Source organism: Mirounga angustirostris, unplaced genomic scaffold (assembly GCF_029215605.1).
Source record: "Mirounga angustirostris isolate CCGP_5_RB_7025 unplaced genomic scaffold, mMirAng1.0.hap1 SCAF_15, whole genome shotgun sequence".
Classification (NCBI taxonomy): domain Eukaryota; kingdom Metazoa; phylum Chordata; class Mammalia; order Carnivora; family Phocidae; genus Mirounga; species Mirounga angustirostris.
This window is the reverse complement of record NW_026991723.1, coordinates 6,468,318-6,493,137: the sequence shown is the minus strand read 5'-3', so window position 1 is coordinate 6,493,137 and position 24,820 is coordinate 6,468,318. Positions and strand designations below refer to the sequence as shown.

Below are 24,820 nucleotides of genomic sequence, written 5' to 3'. Positions count from 1 at the left end.
AGAGAAAGAGCCAGAGAGACAGCACGAGCAGGGGGAGCAGCAGTGGGAGAGGGAGAAGCAGGCTCCCCACTGAGCAGGGAGCCCCACGTGGGGCTCGATCCCAGGACCCTGGGATCATAACTGGGGCCAGAGGCAGATGCTTAACCAACTGAGCCACCCAGGTGCCCCAATGCTTTCTCTTTATATGAGAGAAGGGTGTGGGGGAGTAGGGAGGATTTCATCCTGTCCACAGGGGCTGCTGATCACTAGGTGCACATCTATCCTGCCGTGGGAGGCTCTCTCAGTTTCCTGCTTAACCTCAGTTATTTAGTACTGTTAATCTGAGGCATGGGGGATGGTAGGTGGGCAATTTAAAACACAGCAGTGCTCTCTTAGCACAAACCAGCGGCTTCTTTCTCTACCAGATCTTCTGGTTGTAATGTTTTTGAGTAGGTTACAGAGTTGTGCAAAAGTTGATTCTGACTGTTTTAGCCAGTTCCTTAGTTGCTTTTGCAGAGGGATGAGCCCTGGAATCTCTACTCCACCATTTTCAGTTCATGTTATATATTTTAATGAACATAGTTTTGGTTTTTGAATAAAAGTCTATCTGGTAGATTGCCATAATTTACTCATACTTTTTCTATCATTGACTATTTAGCTTATTTACAATTTTTTGCTATTTTAGATAAGGCTACAAGGAGCATCTTTGTACATAAAGCTTTTGTCATTTCATTGGATTCCTTCTTTAGGATACATTTCTGAAGTGTCATAGCAGGGTCTGAGAGTATAACCATTTTAACATTCCTAATGCTATTACCAAATTTGTTGAAAAGATCTTACCAATTTGTACTCCAACCTCATAAGTAATTTTAAACTTTGAATTGTTCTATAGTGGTTCTGTTGTTGGCAAAAGTCTTTATGGGAAGTAATACATATTTTAACTTAATGAAGTGCTTCTCAAACTGCAGTGTGCATAAAAATTAACACCAGATTTTGTTAAAATGTAGAACATGATGCAGTGTGTCTGGGGTGGAGCCCAAGTTCCTGTTTTTCTAACAAGCTCCCAAGTTGTTCTGATGCTGCTGGTGTGATCCCATTGCAAGTAGGAAGGTTTTTGAGGCTTTAGCTGTGATTGAAAAGGAAGTGGGAAAGCCTTTACTGAGTTTAAAAAGTGAAGCAAGTTTGAGAAATGTCACTTTTTTAAAAGTCCCAAAGAAAGTAATTTCCCCAAATTGCCTAAATTAAATCAAGAAAAATCAAAGAAAAAGGATGAAAGGTTGTTAATGATATTAATGAAGGGGAAAAAAGTAAAACTAGAGACACTGTCTGTGGTTTTGACTAAAAAACTCAGGTTGGAGAGTCTCTCTCTATAAGGAGTATGTTGGGGCTTGAAGCCTGATATTAAAATTAATAAGATAGTCTTTTATCTAGATAAGTAACATTTTCAGTTTTGTCAATCAAATGCATAAGTCTCTTTGGTATCATGATTTTCTCTGTAGAAATTTCATAAGTACACAAATATGCCTAAGACTGTTCTTTCCAAGTTAAACAGATGTTTATAAATACCTTTATTTTTCATTAGACTAATTTTAAAGGTTATTGCTATCCTAAACAAATTCAAATTTCTTAATGGGTATTTGTATATTTACTCAAGGCATTCAACCCATCTGCACCCAAGGCAGTGGCTAATTTAATCATCTAATGTTCTAAAACATAAAGGATAAAATTATGTAAAAAATTATTTTATGCTTACATCATTGGACATCGTAATTGTCTACATTATTGTCATTAACCTAATAGAGAGAATTTCTTTTTTGTCCTCTCTCGTAGGAGTGGGATAAAAGAATTGTGGACATGCTGTTTGGCCTTTCTATGTCTTGAGTCAATTCAATAAGTATTTATTGAGAGAGTATTTAGGTTCTTTATTATTTTAACTGTGATATAATTACCACATAAAATTATTCAGGGAGACACTTGGCAAACAAATCACTGCAACAGTCCATGTTTTGGTATTCTACAAGTTGTGTTGGGTTGAAATTAATATGACGTATTAGAGATTGCAAGGTGAAAAAAATTGACTGTCGCTATTATCTAGTCATTTTTAATTGATGACACAAACAAATGTCTAATTGTTTGTTCAAGAAAATAGTGGCCTTCAGATGCTCAGCATTTTATAAATGGGCTCACCACTATGTTGCAATGGTGAGGGCAGATGCCCCTGTAGATTGATATTTCATAGCCTAAAACTTATGCCTCTTTTTAATAATATTAACACAAAATTCACACACACACACACACACCATCCAATGAGGCTCTGATATTAATTTCCTTCCCCTCATTGCCAATTGTCTGTCTAGAAAGCTCTGGGCCAAGCAGGGTATAACAGAATTATTTCCTCAATAGTCAAGTTGCCTAGCTCCCTGAGGATTAAATATTAAGTATTTCAAACATGTGAAGAAATCTAAGTAACTGCATCCAGACTTGACTTTAAGGGCCATGTCAATGTTAAGAGTCATACCCTTAACATGGTGTTAATTTGCTGGTATTGGCATGGGCGCATTAGAGTGCCATGTAGAACAATTCATCCCTCGTGTTTGGAAGATAAATGGAGGTAAGAATGCTTTTGCTCTACTTTTAAATTCAGCCAATGATTCCATGGAAGTTTCTGCTTCTTTCTTGATACTTCCCATTATTTTCCAACTCCTAATTTTTGCCTTATGGACCTGGAGCAGGGTAGTAGGCAGGGCTCCTGGGGATTCTTGTGTGGAGGCAGGCAGGGTTCTGAATGGTGAGGAAGGCTGGAGGGCTTTGTTGGAGTAGGTTCTGGGGAAGAATGGTCTGAGCTGGGTGGCTCTCTTTAAATAAACTGGTGGCCTCTATTGGAGTCCTCAAGCCTTCGAGGACTGCTAAGTGAACTGGGCTCCCCTCTAACTATATGACACAGCTATAGATCTCCACCAGGAGAGAAATGATTAGGGGTACTGCTGGCTATGCAAGGCCCCAGAAATTAAATATCCAGTGCCTACTGGATTCCTATATCTTATAGGGCAAGAGGTGGTGAGGGCAGTTTATTAATTCTAGTCCAATATTATGAATTTCACCTTAATTTGAGAATGGGTTTATCAGCATCATATACAGTTGTGTTTCAGCTGTAGCTCTCCATTGGGATAAACTGGAAAACTTTTTTTTTAAGGATTTTATTTATTTATTTGAGAGGGAGGGAGAGAGAGAGAGTGCACACGAATGGGGGGAAGAGCAGAGGGAGGGGGAGAGGGAGAAGCAGGCTCCCCGCTGAGCTGGGAGCCTGATGCGGGGCTCGATCCCAGGACCCTGAGATCATGACCTGAGCCAAAGTCAGACACTTAGCCCACTGAGCCACCCAGGCGTCCCTCAACTGAGAAACTTTTTAAAAAACACCAATGCTTGGGCTTCTTTCCAGATCAGTTGAATTAGAGTCAAAAGACAACAGTTTCCCCTTGGCCTTGGTAATTACCCAAATGCAACAAGGAGGATGAGAAGCAGAAATGTAAATGCCATTTTTGATATGTTTAGGAGATACCTATAATCATGAACCACAAAGTATGTGGGAGGGTTGTATGAGATAGGAGTCCTCATGGCTGCAGAACTCAGACCACGTCAACAGAAGATAGTTCTCCAAAGCATGAGGCACACCTTGGTTGGAAAGGTAAAAACGTGTTTGGATTAATAGGAGTAGGGTTGGCAAGCTGGCAGCAGAAGCTTCCCTGTGACCCTATTACCTTCTATAACTCCACCTCCTCTGTTTCTAAGTCACTCCTTTGAAGATCCTAATACCTCTGTTTCTAAGTCACTCCTTTGAAGAATCCTTCAACAGTCCCCTACTGGACAAGCCATTAATACTTTCCTGTTGCCCTCACCCACCTCATATCTTCCTTCCCTTGCTTCCTTTCCTTCCGTGGTCAACTATTTGAATTAGTTATTTGCACACACCCTCAACTTCCCTGCCCTGTTTTCACTTCCTCTTACTCACCTTGGAAAACTCTAACCCTGCTTTAATTGAACTTTCCCCATTCTGAGCTTTGACTTGTGCTGCTGAATGTGGGTGGAGAAAACCCCATGTTTCTGAGTCTCACTTTAAATTCTTCATGTCGAGCAGGCTCTTAACCTTGCCTGGTTATCAACTATATTTCCTTGGTCCTTTCAACCTCTTGCTCTTCTAGATGACTTCATGTTTATCTTCAAAGCCCAACATCTCCACACACTTCCACCCAGATTCACTGTTTCCTATGCATAGGAAAAAAAAAAAAAGAATCAATCAGGAAATAGAAGACTCAGCTCTCAGTCTTGTAGCCCTATAAACTGACTTTTTTTACTCTCTGGCAGCCATGGAAGGACTCTGCTCAAGGGAATCTGCTGTGAAGTGTGTAGTTGGCTGACGGCCTCCAGTCAACACACTTATGGTTTTACTGCAGAGTTTACTTGGAGAGCCCTCTATTCCCCGACACCTCTTCTTTTTTTTTTTTTTTGAGATTTTATTTACTTATTTGTCAGGGGGAGAGAGAGAGAGAGAGAGCACATACGCACATGTGTGAGAGAGCACGAGTAGGAGGAGGGGCAGAGGGAGAAGCAGGCTCTGCGCTGAGGAGGGAGCCTGATGTGGGACTGGATCCCAGGACCCTGGGATCATGACCTGAGCGAAAGGCAGATGCTTAACCCACTGAGCCACCCAAGCGTCCCTTCCCCCACACTTCTACTCCCCTTCTTCGGCTTCTCCCAGCCAATGACTGAGCATCACGAGAGTACTAGAGTACTCTCATTTTTGCCCCACATGTGATTCTTCTAACGGGCAATCTCTGCTCAAAGACTTCCTGTTGACCCAGTCAAGACTTTCTGAGTAGCACTGCAATCTGAGTGTCTTCCTACCCAATCGTCTTTTTTTTTCCTCTATTTTTTAAAGCTTTATGGAGATAAAATTCACATACCATACACTGCACCTATTTACAGTGTTCAACTCAATCATTTTTTTATAGCTACAGAATTGTGCAACCATCATCACCATCGATTTTAGAACATTTTCATTAAACAAAAAGGAAACTGATACCCTTTAGCCTTCACCGTTCAAACTGCCAATCCCCTACAGCCTTGGACAACTGTGAATTTACTTTCTGTCTCTATAGATTTGCTCCTCCTGGATAATTCATATAAACACAGTCTTGTAATATGTGGTCTTCTGTGACTGGCTTCTTTCACTTAGCATGTTTTCAAGACTCATCCGTGTTATAGCATTTATCATTACTTCCTTTTTATTGCTGAATAACAATTTGTTATATGGATATACCATATTTTATTTATCCACTCATCAGTTGATAGATACTTGAGTTGTTTCCACTTTTTGCCTATTATAAATAATAGTGCTGTGAATATTTGTGTGCAAGTTTTTGTGAGGACATTTGTTTCCATTTCTCTTGGGTATATTCCTAGGAGTGGAATAATGTTGGTCCATGGGATAACTCTGTTTTTAACTTTTCAGGGAACTACCCAATTCTCTTCTATTTCTTCTTCTCTTTCACATGTCTCAGACTTGCATCATGGTCTGAAGGCTCTTCCCACCTACCTTCCCACCTTTCTCTCTTATCCTTCGCAAGCATATATCCCAATAAATCCCTTGCACATCTAATTTTATCCTGGCATCTGCTTCTCATAGGACCTAAACTTACACATCCTGGATGAATGCTCTATGCTGCCATGTAAGGCCAAATATTTCATTTGTGATCTAGATCTATTTCCTCTTCCTATTCAAGGACACAGATCCAACAATTCCCCCTCTCCATCCCTCATCATGAATTGTTACCTTGCTACTGAACCATTTCACTGGATTACCTGCATGCTGTTATTTCTCACGATTAATTGTTTAATTAATTAAATCATTCTTCTCTTGGCTTTGCTTCCCCTTCCAGTACTTCCCACATTTCTCTCTTCTCCTTTAATAAAAATACTCCCTACTAGTTGTCTGTAACTTCCATCCTCAGTACTCTGCCCATTCTCTCTTGAATCTATTAGAGCAGGATTTTGCCTCACTAATCTGTAACTGCTTTTGTCAAAGTCATCATCAGTGACCTCCAGTGTTAAATAGAACAGACAATTCTCCATCCTTATCTTACTTGATATGGCAATATTTGATGTAGTTGTTAGTAACTTTTCTTTAAAATACTTTATTTGGCTTCCAGATCACCGTACTATATTGATTTTTCTCCTATTTTACTGGTCCCTCCTTGTCAGTCTCATTTGCTGGTTCCTTGTCATGTCAGCAAACTGTGAACATTGGAGTCTACCAGATCTATGTCATCGGACTTCTTCTCTTTTCTATCTAAATCCACATTCATTCTTTTGGTGACTTCACCTAATCCCATGGCTTTAAATATAATTTCTATGCTTATGACTGCCAATTTATATATTTGGCTCAGACATCTCTGCTAAACTTCAGTCTGGTAGAGTTAGCTCCTTTTTTTTTTTTTTAAGATTTTTATTTATTTATTTGACAGAGAGAGACACGGCGAGAGAGGGGAACACAAGCAGGGGGAGCGGGAGAGGGAGAAGCAAGCCTCCCACCAAGCAGGGAGCCCGATGCGGGGCTCGATCCCAGGACCCTGGGATCATGATCTGAGCCGAAGGCAGACGCTTAACGACTGAGCCACCCAGGTGCTCCAGGTATAGTTAGCTCCTTATCTGACTTCTCCTTTTGTGTAACTAATAAGCTTCTCATACTTAACATATCCCAAACTGAACTTGTATACCTGCTTCTTACCCAGTCTTCTACATCTCAGTAAAGATAACCATCCTTACAGTAGCTCAGGCCAGAATATTGGAGTCATCTTTGGTGGCTTTCTTTCTCTTACATCCTAGCTCTAATCCACTAGCAAATCTGTTGATTCTAACTTCAGAACATATTTAGAATGCTGTAACTTCTCACTATTTCCAAGGCTACCACTCTGGTCCATTCCAAACCACTTCTCACCTGGCCTTTGTGATAGGCTCCTTAATGGTCTCCGTATTTCTACTTTTGACTCCTACAGTCTACTCTCAACACAACATCTAGAATTATCTGATTAAAATGGAAGTTAGCATACCAAGTATCAAAAGACCTCTTTGGGACAATCAGGTACCATTTCAATATGAATTAGGTAATACATGATATTAAGGAATTATTGGTTTCTTTGTGTTATGATAATGGCATGATAGTTATGTCTTTTTTTTTTAAGATTTTATTTATTTATTTGGCAGAGAGAGACAGCAAGAGACGGAACACAAGCAGGGGGAGTGGGAGAGGGAGAAGCAGGCTTCCCGCTGAGCAGGGAGCCCCATGTGGGACTCAATCCCAGGACCCTGGGATCATGACCTGAACCAAAGGCAGATGCTTAACAACTGAGCCACCCAGGTGCCCCGATAGTTATGTTTTTTAAAAAGTGCTTACTTGTTAGAAATATACATAGTTAGAGGTGCACACTAAAATATTTACAGGAAAAAATTACATGATATATGGGGCTTGCAAAAAATGTAGAGGGAGGTAGAAAAAAACAAGATTGGCAAATGTTGATAGTTCTGAAGGTGAGTCATAGGCTTAGGAAAATTTATTATCCTATTTCCAACACTAGAATAGAGGAGGGAAATACCTCCAAAGTTCTCAAGGGAACTAAGGCACAACCAAGAAATGTATGGTAACCAAACTTGTTTAAGTAGAGAAGAAACAGAAAAACATTTTTGAACATGCACTACTTAGAGACCAGTTCTCCTGAACCCTTCTTGAAGAAACCACTAAAGGATGAACTGACAAATAAACAGAGAAACTATAGCAAAATGACTGATGAATGTTCCCTCCCTGTTATTGTAGGACTAAGAATACCGTAAATGTGGAGGTTATAGCTGTAGAACAGAATGTAAATTTTTGAAAGAAACCACATAAGTTATGAAAACAGTTCCAATACTACCCACTTTTAAACTCAAATGACATCTATTTTAAGAGAACATCCTTCTTGGGAAGACAGCTAACTTCAAATGGCAACTTGAATACTTAATGGTTATGTTATTTTGGGCCAGTTAACTTCACTGCATTTCATTTCTTGTCTGTAAAATAGACATACTAATCCTTGCCTAATAGAATATACAGCAAAATAATGAAAAGTTCACTCATTCAATAGTTATTGGTACCTACGAGCTACCAGGCACTGTTCTAGGTGCTAGGTATACAGTATGAATATAACATACTTGGATCTTAACCTCCTACTTGAGAAAAGACAGACAAGTAAATAAATTAAATATATTGTATGTGAAATGGTAAGAAGTGGTATGGAGAAAATCAAATCAAGGAACTGGTGTAGGGAGTGGTGTACTGAGGGCTAGGAGACATTGCAATTGCAATTTCATCAGTGTTTCTTAGCACCTGCTATGTGTCCAGCTTTGAATGGTACTGGATACGCACTGGGAAATGAGACAGATATTTCTGCCTTCACATTCTACAAGGGAGTCTTTGGGTTCTTTTGCAATGAACTCTTCTTACACATGTCCTACCCGACAAGAGATAAGTGCATTGCTTGGGCTGCATCATCTTTGATACCTTCGTAACTTATAGAACATGGTATTTAGATTTGATGATTGTATCTAATCAGTGATCTTTAACTTCTGTAAGGTTCTTCAACACTTCATGATTTTAGAATTTGTTTCATTTGTATTAAGCGTACCCAATGCTATTTGACTTCAATTCATTGCATTGTAACTTAATATAACCTTAATAAAATTATGGGCTTCCATATGATCTAGGCATTATACAGTAACTATTCAAATATGCACAAGTTTAATACCTAAGAATAATTGAAGAAAAATTGGAGTTGTATTCTTTTTTTAAGGTTTTATTTAAATTTGTTAGTTAAAAGTGTCAGGTGTACAATATAGTGATTCAACACTTCCATTCAACACCCAGTGCTCATCACAAAATACCTTCTTAATCCCCATCATCTATTTAACCCATCCCCCCACCAAGCTCCACTCTGGTAACCCTCAGTTTGTTCTCTATAGTTAGAGGTCTGTTTCTTGGTTTGCCTCTCCCTCTATTTTTTTCCCCGTTGCTTGTTGGTTTTGTTTCTTAAATTCCACATGAGTGAAGTGGTATTTGTCTTTCTTCGACTGACTTATTGTGCTTACATCATACTCTCTAGCTCCATCCATGTTGCAAATGGCAAGCGTTCATTCTTTTTTATGTCTGCATAACATTCCATTGTATAAATGTACCACATCTTCTTTATCCATTCATCAATTGTTGGACATTTGGGATGCTTCCATAATTTGGTTATTGTAGATAATGCTGTTATAAACTTTGGGGTGCATGTATCCCTTTGAATTAGTATTTTTGTATTCTTCGGGTAAATACCTAGTAGAGCAATTGCTAGATTGTAGGGTAGTTCTATTTTTAACTTTTTGAGGAACCTGCATACTAGAGTGGCTGTACCAGTTTGCATTCCCACCAATAGTGAAGAGGGTTCCCCTTTCTCCACATTCTCACCAGCACCTGTTGTTTCTTGTGTTGTTAATTTGAGCCATTCTGACAGGTGTGAAGTGATGTCTCATTGTAGTGTTGATTTGTTTTCCCTGATGATGACTGATGTTGAGCATCTTTTCATGTGCCTGTTGGCCATCTGGATGTCTTCTTTGGAAAAATGTCTGTCCGTGTCTTCTGCCCATTTTTTAGTTGGATTGCTTTGGGTAGTATAGACATTTTTTTTTTTAAAGGTTTTATTTATTTGACAGAGAGACACAGCAAGAGAGGGAACACAAGCAGGGGGAGTGGGAGAGGGAGAAGCAGGCCTCCCGCTGAGCAGGGAACCCGATGCGGGGCTCGATCTCAGGACCCCAGGATCATGACCTGAGCCGAAGGCAGACGCCCAACGACTGAGCCACCCAGGTGCCCCTAGTGTAGACATTTTAACAATATTTGTTCTTCCAATCAATGAGCATGGAATGTTTTTCCATTTCTTTATGTCATCTTCAATTTTATTCTTCAGTGTTTTATAGTTTTCAGAGTACAGGTCTGTTGCCTCTTTGGTTAAGTTTATTCCTAGGTATCTTACAGTTTGGGTGCAATTGTAAATGGAATTGATTTCTTAATTTCTCTTTCTGCTGCTTTATTACTGGTGTATGGAAATGGAACAGATTTCTGTACATTGATTTTGTATCCTGTGACCTTACTAAATTCGTGTATCAGTTCTAGCAGTTTTTTGGTGGAGTCTTTTGGGTTTTCTATATTTAGTTTCATGTCATCTGCAAATAGTAAAAGTTTTACTTCTTCCTTATAATTTGGATGCCTTTTCTTTCTTTTTCTTTTCTTTCTTTCTTTTTTTTTAGAGGGGGGCAGGGGCAGAGGGAGAGGGAGAGAGAGAATCTTAAGTAGGCTCTACGCCCATTTCGGAGCCTGACACGGGGCTTGATCTCACAAGCTGAGATCATGACCTGAGCTGAAATCAACAGTTGGTCATGTAACCAACTGAGCCACCCTGGTGCCCCACCTTTTATTTCTTTTTGTTGTCTACCTGCTGTGGCTAGGGCTTCCAGTACCATGTTAAATAACAGTGGTGAGAGTGGACATCCCTGGCTTGTTCCTGACTGTAGAGGAAAAGCTCTCAGTTTTTCCCCCATTGAGGATATTAACTTTGGGTTTTTCATAGATAACCTTTATTATATTGAGGTATGTTCCCTCTAAATCTACTTTGTGGAGGGTTTTTATCATGAATGGATGTTGTACTTTGTCAAATGCTTTTTCTGAATCTATTGAAATGATCATCATATGGTTCTATCCTTTCTTTTATTAATGTGGTGTATTATGTTGATGGATTTGCGAATATTGAACCACCCTCGCAACCCAAGAATAAATCCCACTTGATCATGGTGAATGATTCTTTTAATGTATTGTTGGATTTGGTTTGCTGGTATTTCATTGAGAATTTTTGCATCCATGTTTATCAAGGTTATTGGCCTGTAGTTCTCTTTTTTAGTAGGGCCTTTGTCAGGTGTGGGTATCAGGGTAATGCTGGCCTCATAGAATGAATTTGGAAGTTTTCCTTCCATTTCTATTTTTTGGAATAGTTTGAGAAGAATAGGTACTAACTCTTCTTTAAATATTTGATAGAATTCACTTGCGAAGCCCTCTGGCCCTGAACTTTTGTTTGTTGGGACATTTTTGATTACTGATTCAATTTCTTTGCTGGTTATTGGTCTGTTCAAGTTTTCTATTTCTTCCTGTTTCAGTTTTGGTAGTTTATATGTTTCTAGGAATTTATCCACTTCTTCCAGGTTGTCCAGTTTGTTGGCATATAGTTTTTCATAATATAATTTTATTTCTGTGGTATTGGTTGTTATTTCTCCTGTCTCATTTGTGATTTTATTTATTTGGGTCCTTTCTCTTTTATTTTTGGTAAGTCTGGCTAGGGGGTTATCAATTTTATTAATTCCATTGAAGAACCTGCTCCTGATTTCATTAATCTGTTCTATTTTTCTTTCAGTTTCAATATCACTTTTTTCTGTTCTAACCTTTATTATTTCCTTCCTTCTGCTAGCTTTAGACTTCTCTTGTTGTTCTTTTTCTAGCTCCTTTAGGTGTAAGATTAGGTTGTTTATTTGAGATTTTTCCTTCTTGAGGTAGTCCGTCCTGTATTGCTATATAATTCTCTCAGGGTCGCTTCTGCTGCATCCCAAAGATTTTGGACCATCATGTTTTCATTTTCATTTGTTTCCATGTACTTTTTTAATTTCTTCTTTGATTTCTTGGTTGATCTGTTCATTGTTTCTTGGTTGATCTGTCCATGTATTTGTGGTCTTTCCAAATTTTTTCTTGTGGTTGACTTCTAGTTTCATAGTGCTGTGGTCGGAAAAGGTGGATGGTATGACTTCAGTCTTTTTGTATTTTCTGAGGCCTGTTTTGTTACTTAATATGTGATTTGTTCTGGAGAGTGTTCCATGTGCACTTGAAAAGAATGTGTATTCTGCTGTTTTATGATGGAATGTTCTTAATATGTCCATTAAATCCCTCTGGCCCAGTGTGTCATTCAAAGCCATTGTTTCCTTGTTTATTTTCTGTTCAGATGATCTATTGATGTGAGTGGGGTCTTAAATTCTGCCATGATTATTGTGTTATTATCAATTAGTTCCTTTATGTTAGCTATTAATTGTTTTATATTTTTGGCTCCTCCCACTTTGGGTGCATAAATATTTACAGTTGCTATTCTTCTTGTTGGATAGTCCCCCTTATGATTATAATACCCTTCTCTGTCTCTTTTTACAGTCTTTGTTTTTTTTTTTTAAAGATTTTATTTATTTATTTGACAGAGAGAGACACAGTGAGAGCAGGAACACAAGCAGGGGGAGTGGGAGAAGGAGAAGCAGGCTTTCTGCTGAGCAGGGAGCCCGATGCGGGGCTCGATCCCAGGACCCTGGGATCATGACCCGAGCCGAAGGCAGACGCTTAACGACTGAGCCACCCAGGCGCCCCTACAGTCTTTGTTTTAAAGTCCGTTTTATCTGATATAAATATTGCTACTCTGGCTGTCTTTTGACATCCATTTGCATGATAAATGTTTCTTCACCCTCTCACCTTCAATCTGCAGGTGTCTTTTAGTCTAAAAAGTCTCTGTCTCTCTCTTTTTTTTAGAGAGAGAGATTAAAAGAGCATGTGAACAGGGGTGGAGGGGCAGAGGGAGAGAGAGAGAATCTTAAGCAGGCTCCACACTCAGTGTGAGCTCAGCACAGGCTTGATCTCACAACCCTGAGATCATGACCCAGTCAAAATCAACAGTTGGCTGCTTAACCAATGGAGCCACCCAGGCTCCACTAAGATGAGTCTCTTGTAGGCAGCATATCAACGGGTCTTGGTTGTTTTCTTCCATTCTGGCATGCTGTATGTTTTGATTAGAGCATTTAGTCCATTTACAAGTAATTATTTATACATATGTATTTATTACCATTTTATTACTCGTTTTGTCATTGTTTCTGGAGATTTTCTCTGATTCTTTCTTGTCTTTGTCACTTTTGGTCTCTCCTTTGCACTGAGACAGTCCCCTTTAATATTTCTTGCAGGGCTGATTTGGTGGTCATGAACTTCTTTAGCTTTTGTTTCTCTGGGAAACTCTTTATCTCTCCTTCTATTCTGAATGATAGCTTTGTTGGTTAGGGTATTCTTGGCTGCAACTTTTTCCTGTTCAGCACGTTGAATATATCATACCACTCCCTTCTGGCTTGCCATGTTTCTGTTGAGAAATCTCTAGCTTGCCTTATGGGTTCTCCCCCATGTAAGTTAAAGACTTCTTTTGTGTTGCTACTTTTAAGATTTTTTCATTATCTCTGTATTTTGTAAATTTAATTACAATATATCTTGGTGTTGCACGCCTGCTTTTGTTGATTTTGATGGGAGAGCTCTGTGCTTCTAGGATTTGGATGTCTGTTTCCTTCCACAGATTAGGAAACTCTTCAGCTGTTATTTGTTGAAATAAATTTTCTACCCTTTTCTCTCTCTTCTTTTAGGACTCCTACCATATGAATGTTATTTTGTTCGATGGAATCACTGAGTTCTCTAAGTCTGTTCTCGTGCTGCATAATTCTTCATCCTCGCTTTTGTTCAGCTTTATTATTTTCCATTATTTTTTCTTCTAAGTCACTGATTCTAAGTCGCTTCTTGCAGTCTGCTGTTCATTGTATCAAGCCTGTTTCCAGCCTTGTTTATTGCATTCTTCATCTCTGATTGATTCTTTTTTAAATCTTCTATCTCTGTGGTGACGGTCTCACTGATGTCTTCTTTTCTCTTCTCAAGCCCAGTGACTATCCTTATGACTGTTGCTGTAAATTCTCCTCCAGGCAGGCTACCTCTATCTGTTTCGCTTAGATCTCTGGTCTTATCTTGTTCTTTCATTTGGGATATATTCCTCCATCTTGGCATTTTATCTAAGTCTCTGCCTTCTTCTCTGTGTTAGAAAAGGCTGTTTGTGTCTCTTGCTCCTGCAGAGCTCTCTGGTCGGGATACATGATGTGAGCAGGGGTTTGTGTTGGTCTTCTCAGGGAGGGGTCCACCATGCTGGGACTGAGACAAGGTTGACTGAGAGCGAATAATTTCCCTTCTGTGTGCCCTAGACACCTTCCAGATGCTGTTTCCATGCTATCTGCCCTGGGTTATTTGCCTGCCTTCTCTCCAAGAACAGGGCAGTACCCTCAGGGCTCTATCCCAGTCAAGCTCACTGACCTTTAAAACTCAGGCTTTAGGGGCGCCTGGGTGGCTCAGTCATTGAGCGTCTGCCTTCGGCTCAGGTCATGATCTCAGGGTCCTGGGATCGAGCCCCGCATCGGGCTCCCTGCTCAGCCGGGAGCCTGCTTCTCCCTATGCCACTCCCCCTGCTTATGTTCTTTCTCTCTAGCTGTCTCTCTCTGTCAAATAAATAAATAAAAAATCTTAAAAAACAAAAACAAAAACAAAAACCTCAGGCTTTAATCCCTACTGGTTGCAAGAACTCATGAAATTCAGCCTCTCTCATTTTCCAAGCCAATGGCTTTGGGGAAATGTTCTCCTTGTGCATTCCTGTGTGTGCTCCCCTCTCTCTCTTTCTCTCTGTCTCTCTCTCGCCCTTCTCTGGGACCATGGCTCCCTCCCCTCTGCATTGTGATCCAATTCTCCCCTAAAGCATGTCTCCACACTTCTTACCTTCTTCAATGTGACCTCTTCTCTCCCTTTAGTTGTGGAGTTTGTTCTGCCAGTCTTCAGGTCAATTTCTGGGGTATTTAGGATAATTTGATAGTTATCTAGTTGTGTTTGCGGGACAAGAGGAGCCTAGGGTCCTCCTACTCTGCCGCCATCTTGAAAATCGAGTTGTTTCCTTAAGGGCATAAAAGTGCATCTTATTTATAACATAAAGCAAAATATTTTAAAATTATCTTTTGCTATTCATCTCTTGTTTCCCTACACATACTGCAGCAACATGATATAAAGATCTCTTCTTTTTGCTCATCTCTCAAGTCAGGTTCTATATTTGGGCCTTACATATCTTTCACCATTCCCTGCCCCCCTTCTCTGCACCATCTGTTTATTCTGAAAGTCAATCTAAGCTCTTTCGCTATTTCTTTTCTTTTCACTTCACCCATTATATGGATTCCCTACAACAGCAGTTCTTAAACTTTTACATGCATCAGAATCATCTAGAAGTCTTGTTAAAACACAAATGGCTCAGCCTCACCTCCAGAATTTTATACAGGAGGTTTGAGTCTGGGCTTAAGTGTTTACGTTTCTGACAAGTGCCCAGGTGGTACCCACGCTGCTCATCCAGGCACCACAGTTTGAGAACCACTGCTCCACAACATAGGAGCATCTGGAGCTGTTCCAACAAACAAGAATCTGTCCCTGGGTAGAAGTCTTTGTTATACGTTGTATGTAAATAATGTTACATGATCCCTTTAGAACTCAATGAGTCAGCTTCCATCACCATATTTAACATTCTTTAAGTAGGGATGTGCATTCAATAGACTCTGCTGTAAGACGACAAGAATAAAGGAAATAATATTTATTGCTTGATTTCCTATTCAGGAGACAGTAGAATGTGGGTGGCCCTGAAGCCAGGCCTTCTGGGTTCAGTCGTGGCTTTGCAGGATTTTAGGAAGACCCTAGGAAAGTTGTTTTTTTGTGCCTCAGTTTCTTCCTTTTGAAATAAAGGTAATGAAATGAACCATCTCATAGAGTTGTTGTGAGGCCCAAATGATTTAACACATGAAAAGTCCTTGATAAATGACTGGTGTGTTGTATGTACTTTGATGTCATCTATTATTATTATTATTATCAGGAATTTACTGAGTGTTTTTTATGTGTTATATCATTGTAACTTAAAATCAGTCCTAAAAGGTAAGCACTCCTAATATTCTAATGGGGAAGACCAGGAAACAGAAGTTCAGAAAGGCTGAATAACTGATCAAGGTACCCGAGACAGTAAAAATCCCGGGTCTTTGTATGTCACCAGTGTTTGCCCAAAGAAATAATTTTCTCCCATAAGAAAAATGGAATAAGGCAGCTGATTTCAGAAGTATATTTGAATGTGATTGAATAATTACTTGCTTGGTCAAGATGGTTGGTGAATTTTACAATCTAGTATTATTATGTCTACTTTAAAGGGTATTAAAGACAAGTGGAGGCAAGGATGGGTAGACATATTAGCAAATGTGTGACATTTGTAAAGAACCTATCACATAACAGGTGTTTAATAGATATTTGCTGAACTATTGGAATTAATGTGATTTGGAATTAAAATTACCTAAAATTAAGGATTTATAATATCCAGAGTTAGTGAGATTACAGAGAAATGGGCATTGATATGCTACTATGAGATTTTTGAAAGTCAATTTGGCAAGAGCCACCAAATTTTAAATATGTATTTCCTTTGGCCCAAGCAGCCCAGTGTCTATCCTAGGAAATACCTTTGTGCCCATGAAATACATATATAATGGTGTGCAAATTTAGCACTGCTTATAATTGTGAAAATTACAAAACTAAATGTTGATAAATGGGGGCATTATTTAATAAATTGTGAGTCACCTGTTTTATTGAACACCGTATAAGAGTTAAAAAGCACAAGGGACAGCAATACAAGTTGAATGAAAGGCCTCTAGTATGTGTTAAGTGAAAAAATGGTCACATAATGGTGTGGAATTACCCATTTTGTTTACAGAGCCCAAAACTACATCTATAGGAGATATGCAGGAAAATGCTTAGGAAAAAGTCTGAAAAGTGACACACAAGATAGTCATCAGGGGTTACCTCTGGCAAGGGAGGAGGGACATGAGGAACTTCTACTTTGTACACTTTACAGTCTATATTATTTGGAACGTTTACTTGTGAGATCAAAAAAGAAAAAAGTAGCTTGCTCAACAAATGTTCTCAGTCCCTTAATAAGGATAATAGATAATAGGATAATAGATGCATGATTCTTGCTAAATACTTTATTACTTGTAGTGCTGTCGATTCCCAGAACACGTCCTGTGAGTAGTTCAAGAGCTGAATTGGCATCTGAGTGGAAAGCACACGAAACTAAAATCTTTGTAGCATTAGACTGTCTGACCAAGAGTTTGCCTTTGGACTATTACACCATTTCATGCTTGCTCTCTGACAGACAAAGGTGACGGTGACAGAAAAGAAAGGAAAAACAAAGACAAACACAAGTAAACAAAAGCACCATTATGCAAAAGGAGAAAGCAAAGCAACAGTATTTTTTTTTTCTCCAAATGAATGGGGGTATCAATGTTCACTTGGAGACAGTGTTAGGTGTGGATAAGAGAAGAGAAAGTTATTCTCCAGGCTTTTCTTAGTTTCAGTTTGAGGAATGTAGGGGTAGTGTATTTCCTATATGGCTGGAACTAAGTATCACAAACCGGGTGGCTTAAAACGACAGAAATTTACTCTTTCACAGTTCTGGAGGCTAGAAGTCTGAACTCAAGGAACTGGCAATGGCCTGCTCTCTCTGAAGCCTTCAGAGGAGATTCCTGCCTTGCCTCTTCCAGTTTCTGGTAGCCTGAGGGCTTCCTTGGTTCAGATGCATCACTCCAGTCTCTGACTGTCTTTCATGTGGCTGTTTTCGCTCCGCATCTGTCTTCTCCACTTCTCACAAGAACACCAGTCGTGGGGCGCCTGGGGGGCTCAGTTGGTCAAGCATCTGACTTCGGCTCAGGTCATGATCTCAGGGTCCTGGGATCAAGCCCATAGTGGGGCTCCCTGCTCAGCGGGGAATCTGCTTCTCCTCTCCCTCTTCCCCTCCTCCCTCCTGTGGTATGTTCTCTCTCTCTCAAATAAATAAAATCTTAAAAAAAAAAAAAACACCAGTCCTATTGGATTAGGGACCCCAATGACCTCATCTTAACATGATTACATCTGCAAAGACCCTATTTCCATATAAACCCACGTTCACAGGTCCTGGTGGTTAGGACTTCAACATATCTTCTTGGCAGATACAATTTGTAACTCGCAATTTATAATTCCTAACTGAAGTTTGACCAGTCATTAATAACAGTTATTTAAAGTAGGTGACTTTTGCATACAACTTTGATTCAGTGGGCTTTATTTTTTATTTTATTTATTTATTTGACAGAGAGAGAGAGAGAGAGATCACAAGTAGGTAGACAGGCAGGCAGAGGGAGAGGGAGAAGCAGGACCCCCGCCGAGCAGGGAGCCAGATGCGGGACTCGATCCTAGGACCCTGGGATCATGACCTGAGCCGAAGGCAGACGCCTAGCCGACTGAGCCACCCAGGCGCCCCTGATTCAGTGGGCTTTAAAGTACTTCACAGTGGAGACAGCAGGAGCCCCTTTGCCACCGGCGGCCAGACTGATCTCCCAGCAGAACCAGGATGCCTCTGTCTCTGTGGGGGGTGGGGGGCCTGGATGGGAAGGTTAGCCAACCAGTGCTGTGGGAGCTAATCCTCCAGGCAGGGCCAGTAATCAACAGCACCCAGGCTGTGGCTTTGCAGAATTCTTGAGTGACGAGGATGCTGACTCTGCCATGAAGATCATGAACCTGGTCAAACTCTGTGGGAAGGTGGACAAGCATCAGCTCACAAGAACCTGGATGTGGGGGCCAACATTGTCATTGGCAATCTGGACCCAGAGATTGATGAGAAGCTGCTTTGTGATATTTCCAACGCCTTTGGGGTGATCTCACAAATCCCCGAGATTATGCGGGACCCTGACACAGGCAACTCCAAAGATTATGCCTTTATAAATTTTGCTTCGTTTGATGCTTCAGAAGCAGCAGTTGAGGCCATGAATGGGCAGTATCTCTGTAACTGCCCTTTCGCTGTGTCCATGCCTTTAAGAAGGACACCAGGGGTGAACATGGTGGCTCAGCGGCAGAACAACTTCTGGCAGCCCAGAACCTACTCTCCCAGGCTGACTGCCCTCATCAGGTCTTTGTAGATTCACCCCCTCCACCCTCAGCCCCCAATTCTCTGGCATCATCATTGGGGTCTGGGCTTCCTCCATCAGGTATGAGTCCTCCTTGGTCCCTCCCACCCCCAGTGCTGCTCCTGGAGCCCTTCTACCTGGAATACTCCTAGCCATGCCCCCATTACCTACACCTCCTGGGGCTGGAGCTGATGGCCCACCGTCAGCAGGAACCCCAGGGGCTAGACATTCTGGACATGGACACTCACATCCTCATCCATTCCCACTATGTGGGATGCCCCATCCAGGGATGGCTCAGATGCAGCTGGCCTACCATGGCCCTCATGGCTTAGGACATCCCCATGCCAGGCCACCAGGCTCTGGGGGGCAGCCACCACCCCAACCACCACCTGGAATGCTTCATCTAGGACCTCCTCTAATGGGCATGCCCCCGAGTGGCCTCTGTTTGGGTCTCCCATGGGTCACCCAGGTCTGTGCCTCCACATGGGATGCGTGACCTCCTCCACTGATGCCCCCTCATGGATACACTGGGCCTCCACGACCCCCACCCGATGGCTACCAGTGGGGGCCCCTCTCTCCACCCAGACCCACCCCCCGGCCTCTAGTTCCCCTTGTGCCTCCTGTTCTGTCTTCCCAGTATCTTTTCAATTCCTTGGACCAATCAGAATTGCAGTAGCTCCCTACAGCTAAGGCACTAATCCCTCTCAGGCTTTTTTTTTTTTTTTTAATGTAATATTTTTCACAGGTTTTATTTTTTTTCTATATTGGTCTTAAGTGTTTTTGCAAATGCACAGAGAAAATAAAACTTAAACTCCTTGTTAAAAAACAAAGTACTTCATAGTCATTCAGCTACAATAATCTCAACAATAGCCCAGAATAACATAAGTGTCTTTTTTTAAGAAAACATAATTCAAGTAAACAAATTCAGGCATGAGCCACTGATGGGTCTCAGGTCTCAAAAAGAACTGAGAGACCAGAAATGTGGATAAAGTAAGACCACCCTAAAGAAGGTGCTCCCTTGGCACCAGCCGCCTATACTGGGGGGAAAACACTGGCTTTTCCTTTGACCAACTCTCATCAGGTAGAGATAAAGAGGTGCAGCCTCCAAACCTTAGAAAGCGAAGGCCTGGAGGGAGAGACAGGGTGTAGGGAGGGGTCTGTTTGTTGAGCAAATATACTTAAGGACAAATTATAGACATTGGGGGTATGTAGCCAGGCAGGAGTAGAAGCTAAAGTTGAGAACTGTTTTAGGCAGCATTTTTTGTCCAGCTGTGTATTTCATAGGTAAAATTGAAATACACAGTATTTAAACACAACAGTATGATGCTTTAATATCAAATTAGCTTTCCCTTGGGTCAATAGTGTTGCTAAAGTGGAGTGACCACTGGAGTGACCACAGCAATGACTATAGCTATGGCCCAGAAGATTCACAAAATTGAGTTACAGAGAAAGTTGGGTGAAGCGTGAGAAAAGAAAACCCAACAGCCCTGAAGGGAGTGATGATTTGGAGGAGGAGGGGAGGGTGAGGAAAATTTCTCTGCAGGACATAGCCACCATACTCAAAGATAGCTAATTTTTGGCTAACCTATGGGTTCCATGTAATGTCTCAGATTGTGACTAATAGTTATATAGTTATGCTTGGTTTTATCATGAAGATAGACTTGCAAATTTGTGGGTAAATTGGATTTTTTAAAAAGATTTTATTTATTTATTTGACAGAGACACAGGGAGAGAGGGAACATAAGCAGGGGGAGTGGTAGAGAGAGAAGCAGGCTTCCCGCTGAGCAGGGAGCCTGATTCGGGGCTTGATCCCAGGACCCTGGGATCATGACCTGAGCCGAAGTCATACACTCAAAGACTGAGCCACCCAGGTGCCTGGTAAATTGGATTTTATTTTATTTTTTAAAGATTTTATTTATTGGGGATTAACATAAGAATAAAAAAAAGATTTTATTTATTTATTTGAGAGAGAGGGAATGAGAGACAGAGCATGAGAGGGAGGAAGGTCAGAGGGAGAAGCAGACTCCCTGCTGAGCAGGGAGCCCGATGCGGGACTCGATCCCGGGACTCCAGGATCATGACCTGCGCCGAAGGCAGTCGCTTAACCAACTGAGCCACCCAGGCGCCCGTAAATTGGATTTTAAAAGATGTACATCTTCTCTTGTAATTTGAGAGTATTTTTTTTTTCTCTTCTTCTCATCAGTGTGCTATATCTGTCTTACTTCAGATTATTTCATTGCAAGTACTCCACACTAGTAGATCTAGCTTAAGTAAAAAGGAGAAATTTGTCATAAGGAAATATTTTCAAGATACCAAATACAGGAAGTTTCTTTGGGCCTTATAAGGAAGAGGAAACCGAAACACTATGAGGACTCATTCTTGGTGTGCTCTCTCTCTTTTTCTCTTTCCTCTCTTAGGTCTGTGTTAATCTTTTTTTCCCCCACAGCAAATCAGCTATCTGTGCAACTCAATGTATATAAAGAAAGATGGCAACACCACAATGGCAGATTTAACTTTAGAGCATAGGAAGCATCAAGTGAAAAGAAAAGTCTGGGCAACTATCTTTGAATCCCAGTTTGGACTTCTCCAAAAGGGAGACCCCTATTGGCTTAGCATGAGTCACGTGACAACTCATGATGCAATCAAGGGCTGTGGGGGCAGGGTCATGAACAATAACACAGGGGCTAGAGGCTGGCTACTCTGGGTGAAGAGGAGCATTCTTAGAGAAAGAGGCAGAATCCATAATCTAAATAAGAACTCAGGAATTAATGCTCTGTAAACAAACAGTTATGCCAGGGAAATTTCTATTTTTAAGAGTGAATCATGATACAACTCCTTTTATAAAGAAAAATATTTTTAGTGAATTGGTTACTATACCTCTGTTTTAAGTAAAACATTTTTTGTAAAGTAGAGCATAATTATAATAGACATTTTGCATATTTCACCAAATAATTATCCTTACTTGAAGGAGGTTATTAATTCTTGGTTTACAGAGGAGAAAACTTTTGGTTTTCACGCACCAAAGTTAAATGTATCTAGTTATCTCAAGAGAGGGGGAAGGAGGGATCTGTTTGCCAGGAACCCTTTATCTTTGGGACTATAAGGAAGGATGAAAGATCAGGGATATGCTGAAGTGCAGAGGAGGTTTTGGACCCCCCCACCCCATATCTAACCAAACTTTGAAATGAACGATTCTAAAATATCTGGATGGTTCAAAGTAAAAACACATTGCTTGCTTGTCTGTCTACCTGATTCACACTCCTGCCTTTGCCTTTGGTTTATATTACTAGACCTGGAATAAATCAGCCTCTCTCCATAGCTACCTCCTTTGCCTTCAGAAAAGTACTCTTCCCTATCTTGGAAAGAAACAAAGTAACTCCCAGTCTATCCCCAACCATTTGCTTGAACCTGTTTCCCTTTCTAAGGACTTTTCTGTATCTTTTTTTGCCCTCATATTTTTTTTTTTTTTGCTCCTCTTAAGAATGATTTTTTTATTATTTCATCATTTAATGCATAGTTGTTTTTTTTTTATCCAAATGCAAGTCTTTGCATTTATCTCTGTACAACTCAGCCGTTATCATTCTAGCCCACACAGTTCTGTGGAATGTGATAAATTGTGACAAATGCTTCAGGATTACTAATAAAATCCAACATATTTCTTATACCTCCCAGCCTGCTGATATCTGTAAATTGACCTTACCACAACTGTAATACGCATTTAATAGCTGTGCTAAGGGTTTGAAAATACTTTTTCACCTAATCTTCCAAATGACTCAAGGAAGGTATTATTACCCTGATGATAGTGATGAGGAAATGGAAGCTTAGAAAATCTAAATGACTTCCTTGGTGAAGGCTGGGATTCAAACCTGGGTCTGCCAGACTCTCAAGCTTAAGTTCTTAAACCCTTGGCCATGTATTTTCAACCTTGGCTTTGCATCAAAACCACCTAAGGACTTTAAAAAGACACAGCAGCCAAAGCCCCATCTGACAACATTGTCACAGTCTTGTTGCAGAGGTGGGTTTGGAGAGTGGTAGTAAGACCCACTGCTGCCACGTTCGGCTGCAGCGCAAGTACAGGATCTTACTGTGTGCCGCACACACCTCCCCATACGTGACAATGATCTAATTTTTACTTTTAGATATGGCCACACGATCAGTTTTGAATTGAAATATGTAAGCCGCCGACCCACATTTCTTATTTCTCCACATTGCGTGAAAGAATGTCACGAAAGACTTGGTCACATTTGTCTCTTGGGGGGCACCTGGATGGCTCAGTTGGTTAAGTGTCCAACTTGATTTCGACTCAGGTCATGATCTCAGGGTCATGGGATTGAGCCCTGCTTCGGGCTCCACCTTGGGCATGGAACCTGCTTAAGATTCTCTCTCTTCCACTCCCTCTGCCCCACTGCCCCACACTCTCTAAAAAAAAAAAAAATTCTCTTGGAATTCTCTTTTATCCTTATTAAAAATGGGGGTATCTTTCTGAAATGTTTGCCCTGGGAGCAACTTTCTAGCTATGCCACTACCAGGATCACATCAAGAGCTAAAAAAATTCTCTACAGGGTGAAAAGAGCTCAACATTCCAGGTCAGTATTGACTTAAAAATCATACTATTTCAGTGAGAAGAGACACTTCCACTCTCTGAGTGACACTCAGGAGGTCACTTCATCTCTCTGGGCGGGTAGATAGATTTCTCAATTCTATAAACCTAAGAATAATATATTTTCTTTCCAGTCCACCTGTCTTCCATATCCAAATCACTTTTATAGAAAAAAATTCCCTTTGTAGAGGCCGCTTTCGGGGGCAAACAGGCTTGAGCAATGGAATGTAGAAAAGGTCCATCAGGGGACCCACTTCAAAATACCCAGAGGCCCTAACTGACCAGTAGGCTATGTACACCTCGGCACAGTTACCAAAAAAGGGAGAATTCCATACGTTGGCATACCTCTTCATCTTCCCCCTTTGAAAAACAGCCCCCACCCACTACCTCGCTGCAGACAGCCCCTCCTTTGCTGTCCTGTCCACAGCTCCCTTCCGGTGTATTCCATAAACTTGTATCTCCTTTGTTCTGTCTTAGGTGAACTCTTGCACCTCCTGTACCACTGGCTCCCACCTGATCTTCACCCTGCATTTCGGGGGCCCCCAGCCTATCAAGAGACACCTCATTTAGACACCACACCCTTCCCCCACAAGAAACCCTGAATATTCACTTTTTAACGTGGCTTCCCCCCTGCAAACAGGCAGTGGCCAGTAACAGACACCAGGTCTGGTTGAATAAACATGTAGTGTAAAATATAGAAACATCACTCACTGCAGTGAATGCATCTGCACTGTTTCAGTTCATAAAACGGGCATTTTTTTTTTTTTCTCACCAAAGAGAATGTTTCCGTTTCCACAGTTCAGAGAGATGATTTTAATCTTAGCTGTGACATGAAGGACAACTCTGCCATTTTATCTTTTTTGCGTGGGTCTGTGTTCTGGTTTCTACTCCAGTAACAGTTTTTGTTTGCAGGAAAAGGGAACTCACATGGTGATTGCTGCTTGTGATTTCAGCCTTTATATTCTAAGCAGATTTTAGATTTGCCATTGACTCACAACTATTTCTGATTCCTTTTTAGATATTAAAAATAAGAACTCTCCAGCGTATTTTGCTTGTAAAACAGTAGCCATAGGAATGCAATTCTCTTGTAAATCCCTCCCTCTTATGAGAAAACAAGAGCTGTCATTCATTATTTACTTTAAAGGAGTCAGTGTGAATTCAAGTCATTTCCTATCCTGCTATCATTTGCTCAAAGACCTTTTGCAATGGGTCTTACGTAAGAAGAAATGCAGGAGTTGCTTTGGTGAGTTGAAAAGAAATCATTAAATTCAAGTTAGACCTGAATCTCAGCATCCTTTGTGA

At 40.8% G+C, this 24,820-nt stretch overlaps 1 protein-coding gene and 1 pseudogene across 1 annotated transcript in view; both read left to right on the top strand.

The window, feature by feature from the left end:
* LOC123850224 (splicing factor 3B subunit 4-like) overlaps positions 1–19,653 on the top strand; it is a 47,336-nt pseudogene extending 27,683 nt beyond the window's left edge.
* The window catches only part of JAK2 (Janus kinase 2), a 210,592-nt gene that overhangs the window by 31,675 nt on the left and 154,097 nt on the right, over positions 1–24,820 (top strand). The window lies entirely within an intron of this gene.